Source organism: Ursus americanus, chromosome 1, assembly GCF_024610735.1.
Source record: "Ursus americanus isolate L20-20 chromosome 1, mUrsAme1.1.p, whole genome shotgun sequence".
Taxonomy (NCBI): Eukaryota; Metazoa; Chordata; class Mammalia; order Carnivora; family Ursidae; genus Ursus; species Ursus americanus.
In genome coordinates, this window is record NC_142127.1 from 81,647,364 (window position 1) to 81,667,503 (window position 20,140).

Genomic DNA, 20,140 nt, shown 5'->3' on the forward strand with positions numbered 1-20,140 from the left:
CCCTATTTTAAATAAATGTATATCCTTTAATGGAAATAACAAAAAATATTGATTCCGTGGGAAAATGTGATTTATAATACAAATAAAATGCAATATTCATAAGGAAGACTGAATATATAGAGCAAGGAAATCAATATGAAACACAAAGACTTGTCTTGTGCTTAAATGCTTCAATTCATCCACTAATGTGATTTTCACATTTACGCATTTAAAAAAATACTTTAAATGCTACTAGGTTCCCAGCATCGCAAACACGTAAAGATGATTTCTCTCACAGACCTAGCAGAGGGAGGCAGATAATTAATAATAAACATAATAAATACAAGTTTATGGTGTGATGGGAAGTGGTGAGTGCTGTGGAAAGGGAAAGAAGGAGCAGTGATGAAGGGTGGTGGGAGGGACATGGTTGCAGTTTTCATTACAGTAGTCAGGAAAGCTGGTAAAGCTGGGAAGATGATTCTATGACCAAAGGATTCAAGGAGGTAAGGAAGAAACTTCAAGAGTGACACCCAAATACACAGGCTGATATATTTAGGGAGTGAAACTCAGGGTCTTCCAGAAGAGCCACAGGGCTTAGCTAACTGAATTTGGGGATACAGTTAAATCAGATTCTGAAAGATCAGGATCTGAGATGCAGCAGATTATAACAGAGGGGCAGAGATATCGTGTGTCATCAAAGTGAGAAAAAGAAGTGTCCGCTTACATTCCTCTTTATTTCTATGACCCTCCACTATAATTAAAGTTCCTGTAGAAGGAAATGTTTTCCCCCCATACCTAGAACCTATCAGGTATTTGAAATATAGTATGTGTGTCATCAAAATGGTACTAAGCCAAGGTCTAGAATATTGTCAAAGAGAGAAAGGATAAGGAAAGCAGTACAGTTTAGGCTCATAAGCATAAATATAAAAAATATATAAAAAATCATGAAAGGCTCTCAATTATCTGCCATTTTTAGAATATAATTAAAGGAAAGAATTATATACCGATTATACAATGGACATGTTAAAGTAATAGTTCCTTCCACTAACAAATGAAAAGAAGAAAAAAAAAGAAAAAGAATTTACCAACTCATTCTCAATGACAAAGCAGGTATTCTCAAATAATGACTCCTGAAAAGTATTAAATATTTTGAAGCTGCACTGTTGTTTTAGACTGACTAGGACCATTATGTGTGCTTTAGGAGATTCTGACAAAATATGATTTATGTTTCAAGAAATGACATCATTCGTGCATCATTTTTTGTGTTCAGAAATGAACAACATATTATTAATGATCTATATAACATATTAAAACATTTCTTTTGAAAAATAACTTTAGGGTCCAAATCACTGAAGAAAAATAGACATTTAACAGATCATATTTAAGGAATGCTTTTTGGAAGAGAAGAATCCTAATCAGTATGTAAGATTAACTGAAATCTGAAATCTCTTGTAATTTTACTAGGGTAATCATATTTTTAAACATGATTTCTTTATTTGATAGTTAACAAACTGGGGGCAGAGAACAGTAGTGGTGGTAGCCACTGTATTTTAGACATCAGAAAAGTCAATTTGATCCTACCTACGGATGAGTTAACCTAAAAACAATGAGTCATAACAACTGAATACTGAAAGAACATTTTATGAAGGAAATAAACACAATGCATCAAGGTCAAAATCCTAATCACAATTTTTGCTGACTCAGAAAGATTTTAACGAATATTGCGCCCCCCAGTGGTTGTTTTTGAGTGAATGATCTCTTAATTTTTTTTTTTTTTTTTTTTTTTTTTTTTAACCTGGGCTCCCACTTTTCCAGTTTCATCATTTGGGTAACCTCATGAAACTTCACACTGTCTATTAACTAGGAGGACCTTGGGAGGACAGCGCAGTCGAATTGCCCGATTTCATGCTTGCAGAAAGAACGATGCCAGGGATGATAGAGTGCCTAGTATATGATGATTAAATTCAGGCTCAACAAGATAGGATCACCAAAGGGCCATCAGGCTCAATTCTTCTGATTGCCAGGCTGGAAATAAAGAAAAGCAGTGACATCATTACCCCAGATTCTTCAGACCTCCAATACAGTACAGCACAGATACTAAGCAAGGCTAGTCTCAGAATTATTGGAACGTATTTTAAAAAACGAAGATCACTGCTTTAGCAAATAAAAGAAGGCTCACAAAATCAAAGACAAAGGATGGTTTTGGAATCGTTTTTGCTTGCACACGGAATGGGAGGGAGCGTAGAAAGAAAAGCACTTGGTAAAAGAAGAAAAGCAGGGCACCTAAGTCAGGACATGGGGATGGTGTGTCTGCTGGATCTCCAGCCTGCTTTGTGACCTTGGCCAGATTCCCTGGGCCTCAGCTTTCTCACCTATGAAACAAAGGGTGTGGACTGGGCTGAGTGTTGTCCCTGACTCCAGGATATGGACAGAGGCAAGGAGAAGTAGGAATCATTTCATACAAAAGAACCATAATTTGAATATTTATGAAAGCAAAATTAGCTCGTGATCAAAAAGTGGAGAAGAAAGGTGGCTAATGGAGAATGTAAATTCATCTTTATGTGTTCAAAAGAGAGTGTAAAACTGATAGACACAGTTCTTTCCAGAAGGCAAAGAATGAAGCATATCATTCTAAATTTCCTCCACTGGAGTCTCCTTCCCTTTTCTCTATCATCACCTTATTTTTCTCAGTACTTTCTGTTTCCAGTAACCATGGTGATGCTCCCTCCCAGCAACCTTCTTTGCTGCCGGCCCTTTTGGTATACACTGAATTTTGCTCCATTCACTGATGCAGGAAGCTAATAATGATGTAAAAATTAATTTATTTCTTAACATTTTTCCCAGCTCTTCTGCCCGGGCAATAAATTCAGGGAATTATTCCACATTTAACCTCCCTACATAAGGGGCACTGTGAAACAAGGATATTCAACTGTTAATTTCAGCTGCTAACATAAAGGAGGTACTGATTATGCCGGAGATTCAATTCCCTGGCTTGGCCCTCAGGGACTGTAAGGTCCCAATACCCAAGCTCATTGCCACCTCCTTTTGCTTCTGTCTATAAACGGAATAAAATAGATTGCCCACAGAAATCACACATCAACCCTGGTTTCCTAATCCCCTTTGTTTTTTGCTGCATTCTCCTTTGTAAGGAAAACATTGCCAAGTGTGTTATTATCACAGTTACAAGGGGATTGAATTTTCCCTTAGAAAATACAACTAAATTATTTATTTTGGACTATAAGTAAACAATAAGTAAACAAACAATTTTGGATATTCAGTTTTTAAAATGTCAGAATTAGCAGCCGGGGACAAAACATCAGACAATCTCTGATGTCATTAATGTAGATAATAAATATTCCCGTAAACTACCATTTATCATGTCCAGTTTGTGTAGCCAGATTTATTTGTAATCCTATATTACGCCGGGAAACTCTCTATTTAAGCACTGTGTGTGTGTGTGTGTCTGTGTGTCTGGCATTAACACAAAGGAGACCAGATGATGACATTCATAGGCTTATAGACTCGACTCCTGGGGACACACTTGGATGGAGGCAATTAAAATGCCTGTCAGGCATTTGATACCAGAAGCCCCGATGGTAAACCGCTAAATCATAAGCTGGGGCTGCATCTTATTGTCAGTGAATGATGGCGGAGCTGGGTGGCTTGTCATCATTCTCGAAAATTCTGAGGCTAGTGAGCTCTCTCTCCCTCTCCCACTCGCCTTATTTTCCTTTTCGCCACTGCGGGGACTTTTTCTAATTTGCAGCTTCCCTTTCCCCGACACACACAGAGAGGAGCTGGTGGCTTGCAGACTGCGTCTGTCTGGAGCGAGAAAGCTAGAGCCAGCCCGTAGAGATAATGCTCCGGGAGAAGGATTCTGCAGCAATCCTCAAAGGCTAGACTTGGGTGGTATCGCTGCATATGCACTGGTAATGCTTCGGGGTTTTTTAAATTTTATTTCATTTTATTTTTTTTCCATTTTTCAAAAGATTTGCTTTACGTGATCTCAAAGTAAAATGCTTTAAAATTCTTTACTGAGCTTCCTAAAAATTCAAGTACTGCATTATTTGTACTACAGATCTCAAGACATAGATTTATTATCTGGATTATAAAGAATTCATTTGCTTACTGGTGAGTTACAATTTTCAATATTTAGTTAACAAATCTGTATATGTATTTTTTTTTCTTTTGTTTTGTTTCGGTAGATTCTTCAGCTTGTTGTCTCTAACCGAAGAAACATTGATTGGGAACTACTCATTCAGAAAATTAAAAGGTACCACATGTTTTGTTTGGATGTTTAAATGAGGGGAAATCAGGGGGGATTTGGAATGTTTTTATTTAAATTAATCTCTCTATGGTTGGTCTTTTATCCGTAAGCCTACGTTGATCATTGTCTATTATAGCATGTAAGATTTCCCATGCAGAGAATGCCATTATCCAAGGCTGTTTTGATTATAAGACGTCTAAGGAATTATGTCTTTTGCCTGGGTTGCAAGTTGTTAACAAATATCAACATGTCTGGCTTATTTTCAGATTTTTATTATTGTAGCAGCTAAAAAAAAAAAAAAAAAAAGTCCAAAATTCTCTATCTTAATGAAAATTCAGTCATTTAAATTTAACAGAAATATACTAAAGTAAAGATTTTATCTGAGAGAATCTTGCTAATAAGTGATGTTTTTAAATGGGTAAATGAAATGGCTTGCCCTTCCCAGGTAGAAGGAGCGCTAGAGATGAGAGCCTAGGAATGACTCAGTATTGTTGGGTTTTGTGAATAAAATATTGTAACTTCTTCACTGATACTTTAGTCTTTAGCACCATATCTAAAGGCTGAGGTTGCTAGCTATTCAAAGAACTGATTTTATGTATGCTTTATTGGCGTAAGGAAGTAATCCTTCGTCTTGCCATGGAAGCAGTTGAATCCATTGATCCTGGGCCTTCTGCCTTACATGAAAAATATTAATTTTGAAATTCGGCGTCAGGATGTATAGAGATGGCAGTTATGGGTATTACCTTTTGTTTAATTCTTTAAGATTATCTTTGACTTTCAACATATACTCATGTCAATAAAAGCTATATTTGTTATTTGCCTTCAAAAAAATGGAAGACATTTTCTGCCTTGCTGTAGAAGATCAGTAACATCTTTTAAATCTTTCTTCAGCATTCACACAGCATTTCCTCTCAAGCTTATCAGCCCAAAATATTTTAGTCAGTGAGGTTAGTTGTCGTTTTTTTGGTTTTTTTGGTTTTTTTAAATGTACTTCAGAAATAGTTAATGTTCAACGACTGATCCTGAAATACCAGAAGTCTGTGACTGTATACCTGAGAGTGTGAATATTTGTAGCAGTTGAAAGAGACGAATGCATTGTCCTTGTTTAATTTTCTCTGCAGTGTGTAATTATGAGAACCTTAATTTATTCATTCCACAAGCACTTCCTAAGAGCCTGCTGTGGGTAGTGATTGTGGGAGAGAGGGAAGGGGCAGATGCCTCTATCATCACCCTTCCAGAGTGTAGGCAGTATCACATAATATTTTTGCACAAGAGAATGAATTCATTAAAATAAATCAGTGTGTTCTAAAAAAGGAAACTGCATTTATTGCAGATATTGAACAAAATCGAATAGACTAGGCTCAGAGATACATGAAATATATTGCGTGTTTTCCTTAGAAATTACTCAGTAGAATCAGGTATGAAATCTCCAGACAGGGCTTACTGTTCCTCCTGGATATTGTAAAACCCTTGGGACTATTTTCTCTTTTTAGGTTCCACTCAGAGTAGGTGAATATATTTCATATTTGGTGAAAAACAAAAATCTATTTGGTATTTTCCCATCTCACAAAATCCACACAGTACGTATTTTATGTGTGAATCTGTTTTATAATCCTCAGGCTCATTTAGCCACTCATTAGATTAATTTTGAACATTGAGGTATTTACATGAATTGGAAAAGGATGATGTTATTATCTAACCACTAAAAAAATGTATTCAGTGTATTGTTAATAGGAACTAATCAGCTCTGTTGGGATTTATCTGGGTATTGGAGAAGTAGCATATTACCTCACCAAAAGTCTCTTGGTGCCTAAATTTTCTAGGACCATTTTAAATTTATCTAGGGGTGTGTTGACACATTTTGTGTAATAAACCAGAGTTTATTGAAATAGATGGTTATGGCATCAAATCAGAATTGAATTTGTTTTTTGGATTGTGAGTGAGTCAGGGATCTGTATCACGGTTTTGCTAATCAAACTCATTTTGACATTGGTTAATTATTTCACTGATTTTTCACTCATATCTTCAGCACATAAAATAGTGCCTGGACCACAGTAGGAGTTCAACAAATATTTATTTAATTATTTGATGAGTAAATGATTCATCAGCTTTTTTCCCCATTACTTTTTTGTTCTTGTTTTTCATGAGATTACACACTGTAAGACAGACATTTGGTACTTTTTTTTTCCAGCTACCCCAAATATCCATTATAGGTCTTTAGTTAATAATAATTAATTAGATAATTAATACCAGGTAGAAAATCAGGCAAACCATGTGTGAAAATTTCTCCAAGCGATATAGAAAAGGATTTTTCCAGTTTTAGGTTAAAATGGAATTTTTGAAGTGTCCCTTTTCACTTTCATCAGCAAGGGAAAGAAGCCAAACTGCAGCATGAGTGTTGCTTTATGGATGCTTCCTAAATACTACTTCCAAGCTTGACGTTGTTTATTGTTCTTAGTGTCTTCAGCCAAGACTTTGCTGCAGCAGAGGGGAGGAGGCCTTCTCTCCCCCCCCCCCCGCCCCGTAATACTAGAAATGATGTCATAGTCTTCTTAAATGCTTTGTTGCTCATTATGGACTAGTATGACATCATTTCATAATGTAAAAGGAAACTTCTAGAGTCATAGTAGTTTTAGAGAACTCTATTTTTTCTTGTTGCCCTTTATTTGTATTAATACAACTATAATTTTTTGTTATTAACTATAGGCTAGAGAATATCCTAAGCCCTTAACATATGTCATCTCATTTTAATTCTCTCTACAATCCTGGGAGGTGGGTATGGTCTCCATTTTATAGATGAATGAATGGAGATTCCAACTGGGCAATCAACACAACTCTGGCCCAAAGTCCTTCAGTATTAACCACAGCATACGACATATTTTCTAGTAGATTTTTTTGGTTCATAGCCATTGTTTTAATATTTTATTTATGCACATGATATATACTGAAATAAGGTTAAAACAGTATGCCTGCAGATAGTTGTTTTTATATACTTAAGTTAGGAGTAAATATGTCCTTGAATATGTAACATAATATTCAAATTCGGATATATTTAATATGTATTTTATATTTTATATTTAAACTGAAGAACTTTATTCTTTTTTTTAAAGAAGTTTATTCTTTAAGGAGGAATATCAGAGATAAATTAGGAAGTTTTAAAATAAATTAATTCATAAAGCGCTCCAGTGTCATTACGATGAAGATGTATTACTAAATTGCATGATCTATATAAGAAAATTAGCCAGATAATTCAAGTAGTAATTGCATAACTTGATGCCATATTTTGCAACCTTTTTTTTTTAACTTGAAATAATAACAGAAGTTTCAAATGACCAAAAAGAAATGAATGATCAGGGAACAGTATGCAGTGTGCGTACTGTACAATGTGCAGATACCACATTCAACCTTAAATACGACTAACTAAGCCATAAAAATAACTGAGGGCACTAACAATTACACAAATGGGTATTAAGATGCTCTACTCACAAAGGCGTATATAGAACAGAACACTTTTGGAGCTCAGTTGGGTGCAACAGAACAAAACAAAGAAGTAGCCTCAAGCCTCATTGGTACCATAAGAGGCACGTGAATAATTTCTTAAGGGACTTCATTGCAGGCCAGGATTACTAACAATTGAGAAGAGACTCAACAGGAAATATTTCATGGAGGATGGGTCTTTTGAGGTGGAGGTTAGGGATGAAAAGAAGTATTCAAGGGAGAGATAATGCATGGACGAGCTCCAGGAAGAACAAACATTAGCAAAGAGACCAAAGAAAGTGAAATGTGTAGAAAGTGTAGACTGATCTCATTTATATTCTAGAGTGCAGGGCAGAAGAAAGGGGTTCTTAGAAGGTAAGGATGGAAATAGTATTCAGTCGTACCATATTTAAATGGCTAGTATTCTACCCTTTTTGAACTACAAAGTAACAATTTATTCTGTTCAACCCAATACATGTGGAAGGGGACCTTAAATGCCAACTTGAGGAAATTGTTCAGTATTTGATGAGAAGCTATTGAGTGTATTTTGAATAGCTGACCTACACTGTGTTTTCAGGTGGCTTTCTTTGTAGCTCTGTGTGAGATGGAGTTGTGGGTAGAGTATGCTGAAGAAGACATCTTGGAAGCTCTACTAGGATAATCCAGGAAATAATAAAGGCTCAAAGGGGGTGTTGACAGCAGGCAGAAAAAAAAGAGATCATAAAAATGAAAGATGTTTCTGAGCTCAAAATCATAAGCAGAATATAGCAAATGCTTAATTGGCAAGAGGAATGAAAAACAGAAGGACTCAGTGCTGACTCCAATGTTTGAATTTGATAACTGGAAAAATGCAGGGAGAAAGGTAGTTAAAAGCTGCTTGAGGAAAGAGGCTCTTGTTCATTCGTCTTGCATCCTAGTCTTACACTGCTTACTACATAGTGGACAGCCAATAAGTGCTGACTGAATGAGGAGGGGAATAAAAAGTCAAGGGACAGGTTTAGGCCACGATGGGCTGGATCTGCAGGCAAACCGGTCTGGTAGATTGCAGATGACGTTGGGCTAATGCTGAGAAGAGAAACTAGGGAGGCCGGACGTGGATGACATTATCAAGAGAGAAGAGAAGAGGACCAGACAGAATAGTCTCGGCAGCACCCACATTTAGGATGTAGAATAAGGGACAGGAAGTTGCAAAGTTAAAGGAAGACCTATTTTTTTTTTTAAAGAAAAAAAAGAGGACAGGTGAAGTAAGAGAAAACAAGACTAAAATTCAAATTCTGAAGAAAAGTTGAAGAATGAGAATAAGTAAAAGACTGCTCAATATATTATTTACTTCAGTAGTGTTTTCTGTTATAAAAACAATAAATCCGCATTTTGTAAAATTTGTCAAATTTGGAAGAGTGTGCAGGAAAGAAATAATAGCCATCCATAATTACACAAGCCAGAGACTATGGTTAACACTCTGCCTGTTTAGCTTACTTCCTTTCACCTATTGCATTTAAATTTACGTAACCAGGATCAAAATGATATGATTTGAATTCTGCCATTTTTTTTTTCATTCAGAGTATCTTAAGCATCTCAAAACATTTTGCCACCTGTGTAATAAATACTCTTTTATGAAGACATTGGTTATGTTTGTTCCCTCTTGTTTTCCAATTTTTTACTATCATCTTCATGCTGGAATGGACTGGAATATTTTACTCTCAGACGATATTTCACATTATTTCCAAGGACTATTTCCTAACAACAGAATCACTGTATTTTATATTGTCAAATTTCCAAATATAATTTGATGGTTTCAAAATTAGCCTCACCTTTCCTCCAACAAAGGGAGTCTCAGATGACGTTAGCACCTGCCATGCTCCAGCCTCTGTGATGGGCACTTTAATGATCGCAGTGACTGTACATCATGTTATCTCCACTTAAACAGAGGAACAGAGACTGAGACAGTTGTGCAAGTTTCAGGGCTAGTTTTTGTTTTTTTTTTTAAATTAATTAATTGATTTATTTATTTGACAGAGATAGACAGCCAGCGAGAGAGGGAACACAAGCAGGGGGAGTGGGAGAGGAAGAAGCAGGCTCCCAGCGGAGGAGCCCGCTGTGGGACTCGAACGCCGGGTTCACGCTCTGAGCCGAAGGCAGACGCCTAACGACTGCGCTACCCAGGCGCCCCCTCAGGGCTAGTTTTGAATCTGGGTCTGACTCAAAACCGGTCAAATTGTGGGAACAGAAGCAAATTCTTGAAAAGTGAATGAGTAAATAAGGATATGAAAGCAATAAGAAAACACATCTGAGAGGTCTAGGATTCTGTGCTGTGCAGTAGGACTTTACCGTTAGTAACCTGGGAAGTCCTAAGCTGAAGGGAGGGAGCACATAGATAGGGGGTGTTATGAATGTAAGCAGAAGGACAATATTATAGAAAAGTTCCTGAAAGAAAGGGCACAAAGAACTCAGACAAGGATTTAAGCTTGGCAAGCAAAATTCATCTTCCCTATAGATAAAAGCAAGAGAAAAGAGACTGAGACTTTTCTAGTGGTAAAGAGAAGATATGGGAGGGCCCTACCTATCATCTGGACTTCATATCAGACTAGAGGAAAATCCACTTATTCATTCAGTGAATATTTATTAAACACCAAGTCCATGCCCTTGTCCTGCCCTAATGGAACCTTATTTCTGGGGTGGCGAGTGTTGGTAATCAGTGGTTGAACAAATAAAATTAGAAGATTACTCAGGCAGCTGTGCAGAGAATGGATGGTGATAAGAGTAGACACTGGGAGATCAGCTCCTCAAACTTTAAAGCCAAGATGAATCCACTGGGGATCCCATTTAAATGCAGATTCAGAATCATTAGGTGTGAGTAAGGTTCGGAGAGCCTCCATTTTAACAAGATCCTAGGTAATGTTGATACTGCCACGCTTTGATCAGCAAAAGGTTAGGAGGCAGATGTCCAGGCAAGAAAAATTAGAAAGGATTAGAGCAGTCGTTACGAAAAAGTCAAATGGGAACCCTTCTTTCCGTGCAGCAACACTGCATACTTTCACGCCTCTTTGATGGTGAGAGAGAATTGTCTCTTTCTGACCTTTTTCAATTCCAGCCAGCTGTTTTATGAAAGATCCATTAAACAAGCCCTAATGAGCTACTGGCATTTCAATCTTTCTGCCTATGCTCAATGTTTATTATGCCGTATAATGAATTCTCGGGGCTCAGGTTTGGGGGTGTGTTCCCATATAACACTCTGCCAGTTTCTTAACTGCAGCTCTGTTTTCCTGCTTCGTGATTTCTTTGAACTTCTAACCTCCTCTCTGCCTGGGTGTTCAGCACAGTACCAGCCTGCTAAGTTCTCTGGTCCCCCAGTACTTGGCATCCCTGCAGTCCCACTGTACTTAGTGGCTAAGCTTCTGGGTGTCCACAGCGCATCTTCTTGCCACCCACCTCCTCATACAAGCCTTGGGGGACTCTACTTCAAGCAGCAGGGGACTCCTGAGTATTGAGGATAGTCTCTGATTTAAGGAATACATTTTTTCCAACAAAATCATTTCTCTTTGGTGGAATGTTTTGGTTGGTGGCAGCAACCTGCATTCCTCTGAGGAAAGAATGTGTGTGTTTGCAGACGGTTAGAGTGTTCAAAGGGGCTAAAGGTTGACAAGAAGCCTGGACAGACTGGGGGAATGTTATCTTTCAGCCTCCACCATGAGGTTCTTAGTCCTCCTCTATGGATGCAGGAACTTATGAGCATTCACCTGTTGGATTCCTCCCACACCACACCTTGCAGCTATAAAATATCTAAGAAAATAAACAATCCAATAAATATGGCATACTCATCCATCAGGGAAACACCTTAACTGCATATCAAACATGTGTGATGTTCTCACACTCATTAGCATGTCTCCTTTGTTAAAAGGGCTGCTTCTATCTCTAGATAGAAGCCATGCCCACTACCAGATCTGTGGTCTTTGTCACTGTAATCTTGTCATTTGGTATTTACTTAAACAGCCAAGTAGATGTAAGCTGTGTCATTAGAAACTTTGAATTTAAAATTCCAATGAAATACTAGTTTTCATATGAACAGAGGTCAACTTATATTGATAACCATATTTCTTCAAGGAGAACACTTAGGAAGGCACTTGAGGAAAGAAGTCAGGTCACAAACATCTTTGCATTCACTGTGTTGTCTGCTTAGAAATGCCCTTGATGCATGTGCCATGTTGAAGCTAAGAAAATGAGTGTCGCAAATGTATGTGTGTGTGTGTGTGTGTGTGTGTGTGTGTGTGTGTGTGTGTGTGTGTGTAACTGTGGTCTTTCTATAGTGAACAGCACGGGTCTTGCATGGTCAAACTGGAATTGGTAAAATACCCAGAATTTGATTACCATGCCTATGCTTTTTTGCCATTTATTCAATAGTTAAGAGCCTCAGAGTAGCACAGGATAATCTCTGATCTTCCTAACAAATTCTCCTTTTCTCTCAAAAAAAAAAAGTTTGAATCAATCCCCTTTTTTTGCGGATTCCATTTGGGTCTGCCTCAGATGGTTCAAATTAACCTTCCTTCAGACTCTCCTAGTGTTAATGACTTTGGTTTATGACTATTTAAAGCAGCCGGATGTTCATTGATCCACATCTGGCAATTGTTAAAACAAAGCTACTCTATTTAACACTTACAACCAAAATATATTTCTTTACAATGAATAGGAACTTGAGAGATGATGTTTCTTTTCAAGAAGATCTGATGTTTTATTTCCAATGTGAACAATGTTTCTACTTTATGTTCTTTAAAAGTATCTTCTTGCTCATTGTAAAATTTTCTCATGGTAAGATTTCCTGGTTGTATATACAGAATAAGATACAACATGGAGGCATTAAGGATTCTCTCAGTGCCTAAGAACAGCTAATTAGCCTGATTTTGAGCATACCTGCAGGTGAATCTGTGATATTGTTGAATCTTAAAAATAAAAAACTAGACTGCCTTAAATAGCGGGGACAGAAATCCCTAAAATGATCGACTTTTAAGATTACATTGGTAGTGGAGGAAATAATAATGACATCTAACAAAGAAAAAATTTTAAAACGATACAAGAACTTAGTCCTGAGTGAGTCATATAACTGGTCAGACTGCTATACTTTTCCTCTAAAAGATGGTGGATAGTTCAATAGGCCAAAGGGAAGTAATAAATGTAATATATAGTTTAATGTGTGCACGCATTTTTAGTTGTTTCTTATGTCATGCTCACAAAAAGGCCCAATAAAATTATTGTAATAATCCAACCAGTGAAGAAGTAGCATTTAGACTTTAAGAAAAAAATAATTTCTGTACCACTTTTTAAATCATACAAAACATATGACCTCCCAAAGCTCACAGCAATCTCTGGAATAGGAATGGCAGATCTTGTTGTTGTATTTATTACAGATGAGAAAACTGAAGTTCGAAGAATGCAAATGACCTATCCAAGTCCCTCCCCTAGGAAACAGTAAATCTTTGGCTCATATCCTTGTTCTGACTCTAAAGCTTTTACTTTCAACTAATATGCAGCCAAAGCAGATAAATGAGTGTATTATCCCAAATATAGAATATTTTAATAATGCACTGACTGGATTGCTATAATAAAGAACACATTCCAAGGTAGCCCTGGCCTGCGTTATTGCTCTGCTCTCCTAAAACACTCTTGCCCTTTAGAGTCCTGGATTAGTATGGCATAGAGCTCAGTCAATACTAGTAAAAATAGCAGTTATTACTGAAATGGCTTTATACTTTACAGTATGAAAAGGAGATGAGACTAAATATATCACAAAAAATGTAATCTTAATGATTTAAAAAGCGTTTGACAGATTAAGAAGAATCCATTGTTTTAAGTTTCACAGCATTTTAAGCAAGTGGTAAATAACTCAGCAAGAATCTAGGATCACAAAGAAAATGATTAAACTTCAGAAAATCAGATCGATGGAGAAACATTTTTTAAAACAGGCATTTTGATTTGCCTATTTTTAGGATAATTATAAGAGCTTATAAAGAATAAGCTGGAGGCTACACATCCCAGTTCTGATCTCAGCTATAGAAAGGGAAGGATAGCATATGTAAAGAAAATTATAACCTCAGAGACCATTGAGTAGAGTTAGGGCTGGGGTTAGGTGTCTTCAGGCAGATAGCAATAGGCATGGGTCCACTGAGGACATGGTCATTGCAGTGACCTATCTCTTCCCCAAATTCTCCTTTCCATCATCTTCATCCAGGCTCTCATTATAGCTGTCAGGGTTGCTGAAATGCTTTTATCTTGTCTTCCTGTCCCAAACACCATCACCCCATTAATCTCCTAGGCAAACTATTAATACAAACTCTTCTTTGGCCTTTGTTTGCTCTCTTGAGTTGTGCTGGCCAATAACTATGGAGGCAGCTAGCCACATGCAACTATTTCAATCTAAATTAAATTAAAATGAAAATAATTAAAATTTCACCTCCTTAGGCATACTAACCACGTTTTAAGTGCTCCATAGCCACATTATTTTTATAGAAACATTACCTATTACAGTCTATTTCCACTATGACATAATTTTCATTGAAGAGGGCTGATCCAGAGCATAACCATGCCCCTCACCCAGGTATCCAAGGCCTACACTGACCTCTCCTTCTCCCTGACTACCCTTGGCACACACCCTCCACGCCACACATTTTTGTCCTCCTCTTCCTCATCACCATTGCTATGATTACAATTAAAATATTAGTTACCCTTATTTATTTAGTCCATATTATGTGCTAAGTACATACATTTTCAGAAGAAGAAGAGAGAGAGGGGTGGAGGAAGAAGAAAAAGAAGAACTCTATAGAGTGGGGTTTGAAGCCAAGTATATTTCCCAAAGATAAAGAGGTTATTATTAGTGGAGCTCGAAGAAAAACCCAGGTCTATCTGCCCCATAGCCATAGTGTTTTACCCTGAACCATTGATTCTTAACCAGGGACAATTTGCCCCTTCTGCCAGGGGTCATTTGGAGATGACCATTTGAAATTACATCTTTTTAACTCAGAGAAACTTTCCTCTGGCTTTCTTTTTCTTGCTATCCCTGCATCTGTTGTATATTTAGGAGATTCCTATTGATAAATGTTGGACTTACTGGATTGATCTGTTTTAGCTCCTTTTTCACATATTTTTAAAATCCCTTTTTTACTTTTTCTACATTCAAGGGTTTTTTTCTTCTTATCAGCCAAATTATTATTTGCCTCTAGCCCGCCAATTCTATTTTTAATTAATTCATGAACTATTTATTTGGGAAATTATATATTAATTTCCAGGAACTTTTTCTTATCCTCTAATGGATACTTTTCTAAAATTCGTTTTTGGAAGGAAGTTCATTTTAATGTATGCAGTATTCTTTCAAACCTCTCTGAGAAGGATAATTGTAAATTCCCTTGTTCCCTGAATCATCTCTATTTCCTCAGGAGTCACTTTAATATATATAGACATATACTGCTGGTTTTTCTCAAATGTCTTGATTTGGAGGATTTGGGGGGTTTTGTTTTTATGTATGAAGAACTAGGATGAGGATGATAGGTAGCTGCGGTAAATTTCCTCTGTAATCGTGCAGATCTGTACCTCCACTCACCATGAAAGCTGCCTGCAGCTTCTGTGCAAGTGGGCAGAGTCTGTCAGGAAGCAGGAATCCCAGGAGGAGCACGGAGACAGGCAACTGGCAAGTGAGCAGGTTAGGACCCCTACAATTGTGTCAGTTCTGCATAGACTTATCTATACTAGACCTGGTTCCCAAACGGATCACTTTGTTTCTTTAAAGGTTAGTTCCTGTTTTCGCTGTTGGGGGCAAAATCTTCTCCTGTCACTAAAAAATGTAGTAGCAAGGGGGAAGAAGACTCGAAAGGGTCCCAATTTTTCTCAATACCTTTCTTTCTTTCTTTCTTTCTTTCTTTCTTTCTTTCTTTCTTTCTTTCTTTCTTTCTTTCTTCCTCCCTCCCTCCCTCCCTCCCTCTCTCTCTCTCTCTCTCTCTTTCTTTCTTTCTTTCTTTCTTTCTTTCTTTCTTTCTTTCTTTCTTTCTTTCTTTCAAGACTTTTAAAATGTATTTATTTTAGAGAGAGAGAGTGCGGGCAGGGGGAAGGGACAGAGGGAGAGGGAGAGAGAGAATCTCAAGCAGACTGCCCCGAGCTCGGAGCCGATGCAGGCTGGATGTCACGACCGTGAGATCATGACCTGACCTGAAACCAAGAGTTGGATGCTTAACTGACTGAGGCCCCCTAGTAGCCCCCGAATACATTTCTTAAAGAATTGCCATGATATTAGTCTCATGGCCTCTTTAGACCCTGTATTTGAAAACTGTAAGCTTGGGGTTTCTCCAGGTGTCCTTGCGATGGACCTGCTGTTAACTTGGAGCTTCCTTGCAGCAGTTTCTTCTTTCTTTCTCCATCTGTATTCTAACTTCTAGGGTATCTTAAAAATTTTTTGCTAGGGTAACATTGTTTTTCAACTTTTTTTTTTTTTCAAGATTTTATTTATTTATTTATTTATTTGACAGAGAGAGACAGCCAGCGAGAGAGAGAACACAAGCAGGGGGAGGGGGAGAGGAAGAAGCAGGCTCCTAGCCGAGAAGCCTGATGTGGGGCTTGATCCCAGAACGCTGGGATCACACCCTGAGCCAAAGGCAGACGCTTAACGACTGCGCCACCCAGGCGCCTCTCAACATTTTTATTACTTTAATAATAATTAGGGTAAAGGAGAAGTGTGTGTGTGTGTGTGTGTGTGTGATGACTCTTCCATTATCGATCATATGTGGTAATCTTTACTATGAATTTTTATAGTGTTGATCTAAGTTTGTACTCTTTTACACTTCTTATTCCAGTGTTCTATCTTTCCTTTTTTCTAGCTAGTTGGAAAAGTTACTTCCCTTTCCTGGGCCTTTTGTTTTCTGTAAAATAAAGATCATATCTGATTTTCAGGGTTGAGATGGAACACAGGAATGCATGTTGCAACCTGTACCATAGAATAAAAATGTAAGCTATCTTTATATATAAGACTTTGTCATAGGTTCAGAGTAAGAAATAATGCAAATGTGGAGAATAGCCATTGTTACAAGAAAACCCTTTCCCTGTACATTAGGAAATGTAAGTGATGCCACTTTGAGACTAGAATAAATTATGTGTTAATAGCAATAATAAAATAAGCAGTTTTTCATGGATATATTTTACACCTAATGGAACACCAAAGATAAAAGCGGACCAAGAATGTGGTTGATGTACTTATATAGCTCAATTAAAACAAATTTAAATCTTAGGTTTGGCAAAGAACATATGACTTAATGCTGTGTGACCCCTTTTCTTGGCAAAATTAGGAATGTGAATATTTGTGATACTGATGATTATAATTTAGTGTTGCTAATTAGCTGCCCCCCAAAATATTACTGATTTAAGATGGCCTCAGTTAATTGAAGGTTTCTGCTCTGTCAGTCCAGACATGAAGCACCAGTAAAAGGAAAATAAAGAAAATGAGAATAATAGTAAAGGGACTTAATTGTAAAAGTTAAAGAAATAGTAACAGAAAATTAAATGTAGGGAATAAAGTTAAGAGTCCCAGCAGCCTTTGATTTCAACCTACTGGGAAACTTTTGTGGAAAATTGATGAAAGGAGTATTTTCCCTAAAATATTATTAAACCCAGCATCTTATTGATAGCCTTTATTCTTAGAAACAAACAGAACACATCAAACAGACAAAACAAAATAAATCAATGTGAATGTACGCTGAGCGATGCAGATATGATTCACTCTCTGACTGCTATTAATTCTCATTTTCTGTGTGCAGTTATTACATTCTGAAGTTGAATGTCTATAGAGGATAAGGAACCAGTCATAGTTAAATGTTAATGGATCCAGTAACATAATTTAAATTCAAGGCCTCATCCAAAGGAATGTGAATAAAATGCGTTTGTTTGCCTTTTTATGGCCACTATTAAAAGTAAAGGAAATGAAACCATAAACAACTACACTCAAATATTGGCATAGTTGAGGCTGCTTTGTAGCAATAGAAAGCCGTATTTATTGATGGGGGAGCTCTGTTTAACTTACCCAGTCTATCTCGATTACCACTGAGGTTAAAAAATGTACTTGGCGACTTAGGCAAAATGTGGAATGCTAATTTAAAGTGAGTTCATTCCGATGTATTTTAATTTTCTGTTGTTGTACAGGGCCAGTACCATTCATAAGTGTTATGTTTTCCTACTTCATCTCTAAGGCCTTAGCCCATAGTTAATGTGGTACCGATTACTTTTGCCCCCAATATTGACTATCTCTTTCTTCCTCAATAATAATAGGACCCCTGCTATTTGGAGGTTTTGTGGGCACGTGGACACTCAGAATAAGATCCAGAATTCCAGCCTCCCTAGCTATTAGGTGGAACCTATTTGACTAATTTTCAACCAATTGGATATGAACTAAAGTTGTGCGTGAAACTGACATTAACTGCTTAAAAGGAAGGAGTGCGTTCTTCATCACTCTTTCTTCCTTTCTGCTGATAGGAAGGAATTCAGACTTGATGGCTAGAATTTCTGCAATCATGCTGAATATGATATAACCTTGTCACGAAGTTCCATTTTGCTGAAGCCACTGTTTGGAGTTCTTCCGTGACTTACAGTCTACCCTAGTCATTATTTGTATAACAACTTTGCAACTTTAGAGTTACTTTCAAAGGCTCTAAAATGTCATTTTATCAAGTGTCATTGTTCTTTATATAAATAACATTTATATTAAAATTCTTATTAAACGGGTGCCTAGCTGGCTCAGTCAGTAGAGCATGCCACTCTTGATCTTGGGTTTATGAGTTCAAGCCCCACTTTGGGTGTAGAGCTTACTTAAAAAAAAAAAAAAAAGTTACCTAAAATATACTAGTCCAATCAGTTACCAAGTCCTATCAATTCTACTTCCTAGACATTTTTCAAAATTATCCAGTTCATCCATATCCCCAAGGACTATGTTAGTTTCCCATCGCCTCTGATCTTGACCACAGTGATGGCTGTCTGCATCAACGCCAGCTCTACATAAGCCATTATACATATAGTCACCGGACCCATCTTTTATTTATTTATTTTTTAAAAAGATTTTATTTCTTTATTTGACAGAGAGAGAGACAGCCAGCGAGAGAAGGAACACAAGCAGGGGGAGTGGGAGTGGGAGAGGAAGAAGCAGGCTCCCAGTGGAGGAGCCTGATGTGGGGCTCCATTCCAGGACTCTGGGATCACGCCCTGAGCCGAAGGCAGATGCTTAATGACTGAGCCACCCAGGAGCCCCTGGGCCCATCTTTTAAAAATACAATCTAATCATCATATTCCTATGTTTAAAACCATAGAATTCATAATAAGGTCAGGAATCTGGCCTCTCTGACTCTCCAGGCACATCCTGGCTTTATTACCTGGGGGCTATTACCCATATTTTATTCTCTTTGCCTGGAACACTATTTCTATGCTTTACTCCCACTTTGTCTGCCCCTCTACTTATTTAAGTCCTGTTCATTGGTTAGGTCTGAGATTTCCCAGGTAAGCCTTCTCTCAGCCTCTGGCCTCAGAGGTCTGCTCATTACATACTCCCACAGAACTCTGCATTTCTTTCATTTGTATTTGTCGGTTGAATTCACGTTTCTTCCCCAAGACTAGAACCTCCATGACTGTGTGCCTCATTCCTAACCAGAATCCCAGAACCTACTGAGGGAACTGGTACAGAGTAGGTGCTCAGACAATGGTGTTGACTAACAGACTGATCCTTTATTCTCTTCTCTTTCCCTAAAAAGCATATCCAATATTTCACCCAAAATTCAACTTAGCAAAATTCTGTCCATCCTCTGGATCATCAAGACCATGTGTGCTGTCTCCTTTTAATTAGATATTTACTTTATTCCCATCCCTTTTATGACTTTATTTTTTTTAGAACAGTTTTAAGTTTACAACAAAATTGAAAGTATGGTGATTTCCCATATACCTGCTTCCCCCACACATGGATAGCCTCCCCCAGGATCAGCATCAGTCACCGGAATGGTGCATTTTCCACCAAGGATGAACACTGACACATCATAATTTACCCAAAGTCCATAGCTTACCTTAGAATGCACTCTTGGTGTTGAACATTCAGTGGGTTTGACTAATGTATAATGACATGTATCTAAGATTGTAGTATCACGCTGTCACTGCCTTAAAAATCCTCTTTGCTCCGCCTCTTCATCCTCCCTCTTTCTGCCAATATTTACTTTTCTCGTAATCATATGCTAGACCTTAATGACAGTTATTTGTGTACAGAATTCTAAATTTTGGAGGGAACACATTCTAGAAAATATGAAGTCTTTTAGAAAAGTTTTTTTTTTTTTAATTATAATAGCCTCAATTTAAAAAGCCATTTATTATAATGCCTTCATCCCAACAGAGCAGGCTTTTCTGGAAGCTATGGCTATT

The 20,140-nt window shown here is 37.4% G+C and overlaps 1 protein-coding gene across 14 annotated transcripts in view; it reads left to right on the forward strand.

Annotated features, from left to right (window-relative positions):
* The window catches only part of MAP2 (microtubule associated protein 2), a 278,987-nt gene that overhangs the window by 130,781 nt on the left and 128,066 nt on the right, over positions 1–20,140 (forward strand). For all 14 annotated transcript variants that reach the window (XM_087863130.1, XM_087863100.1, XM_087863105.1 and 11 more), the window contains exon 3: positions 4,185–4,252. The gene's annotated coding sequence lies outside the window, so the exon portion shown is untranslated. The remainder of the gene's footprint in view (positions 1–4,184; positions 4,253–20,140) is intronic.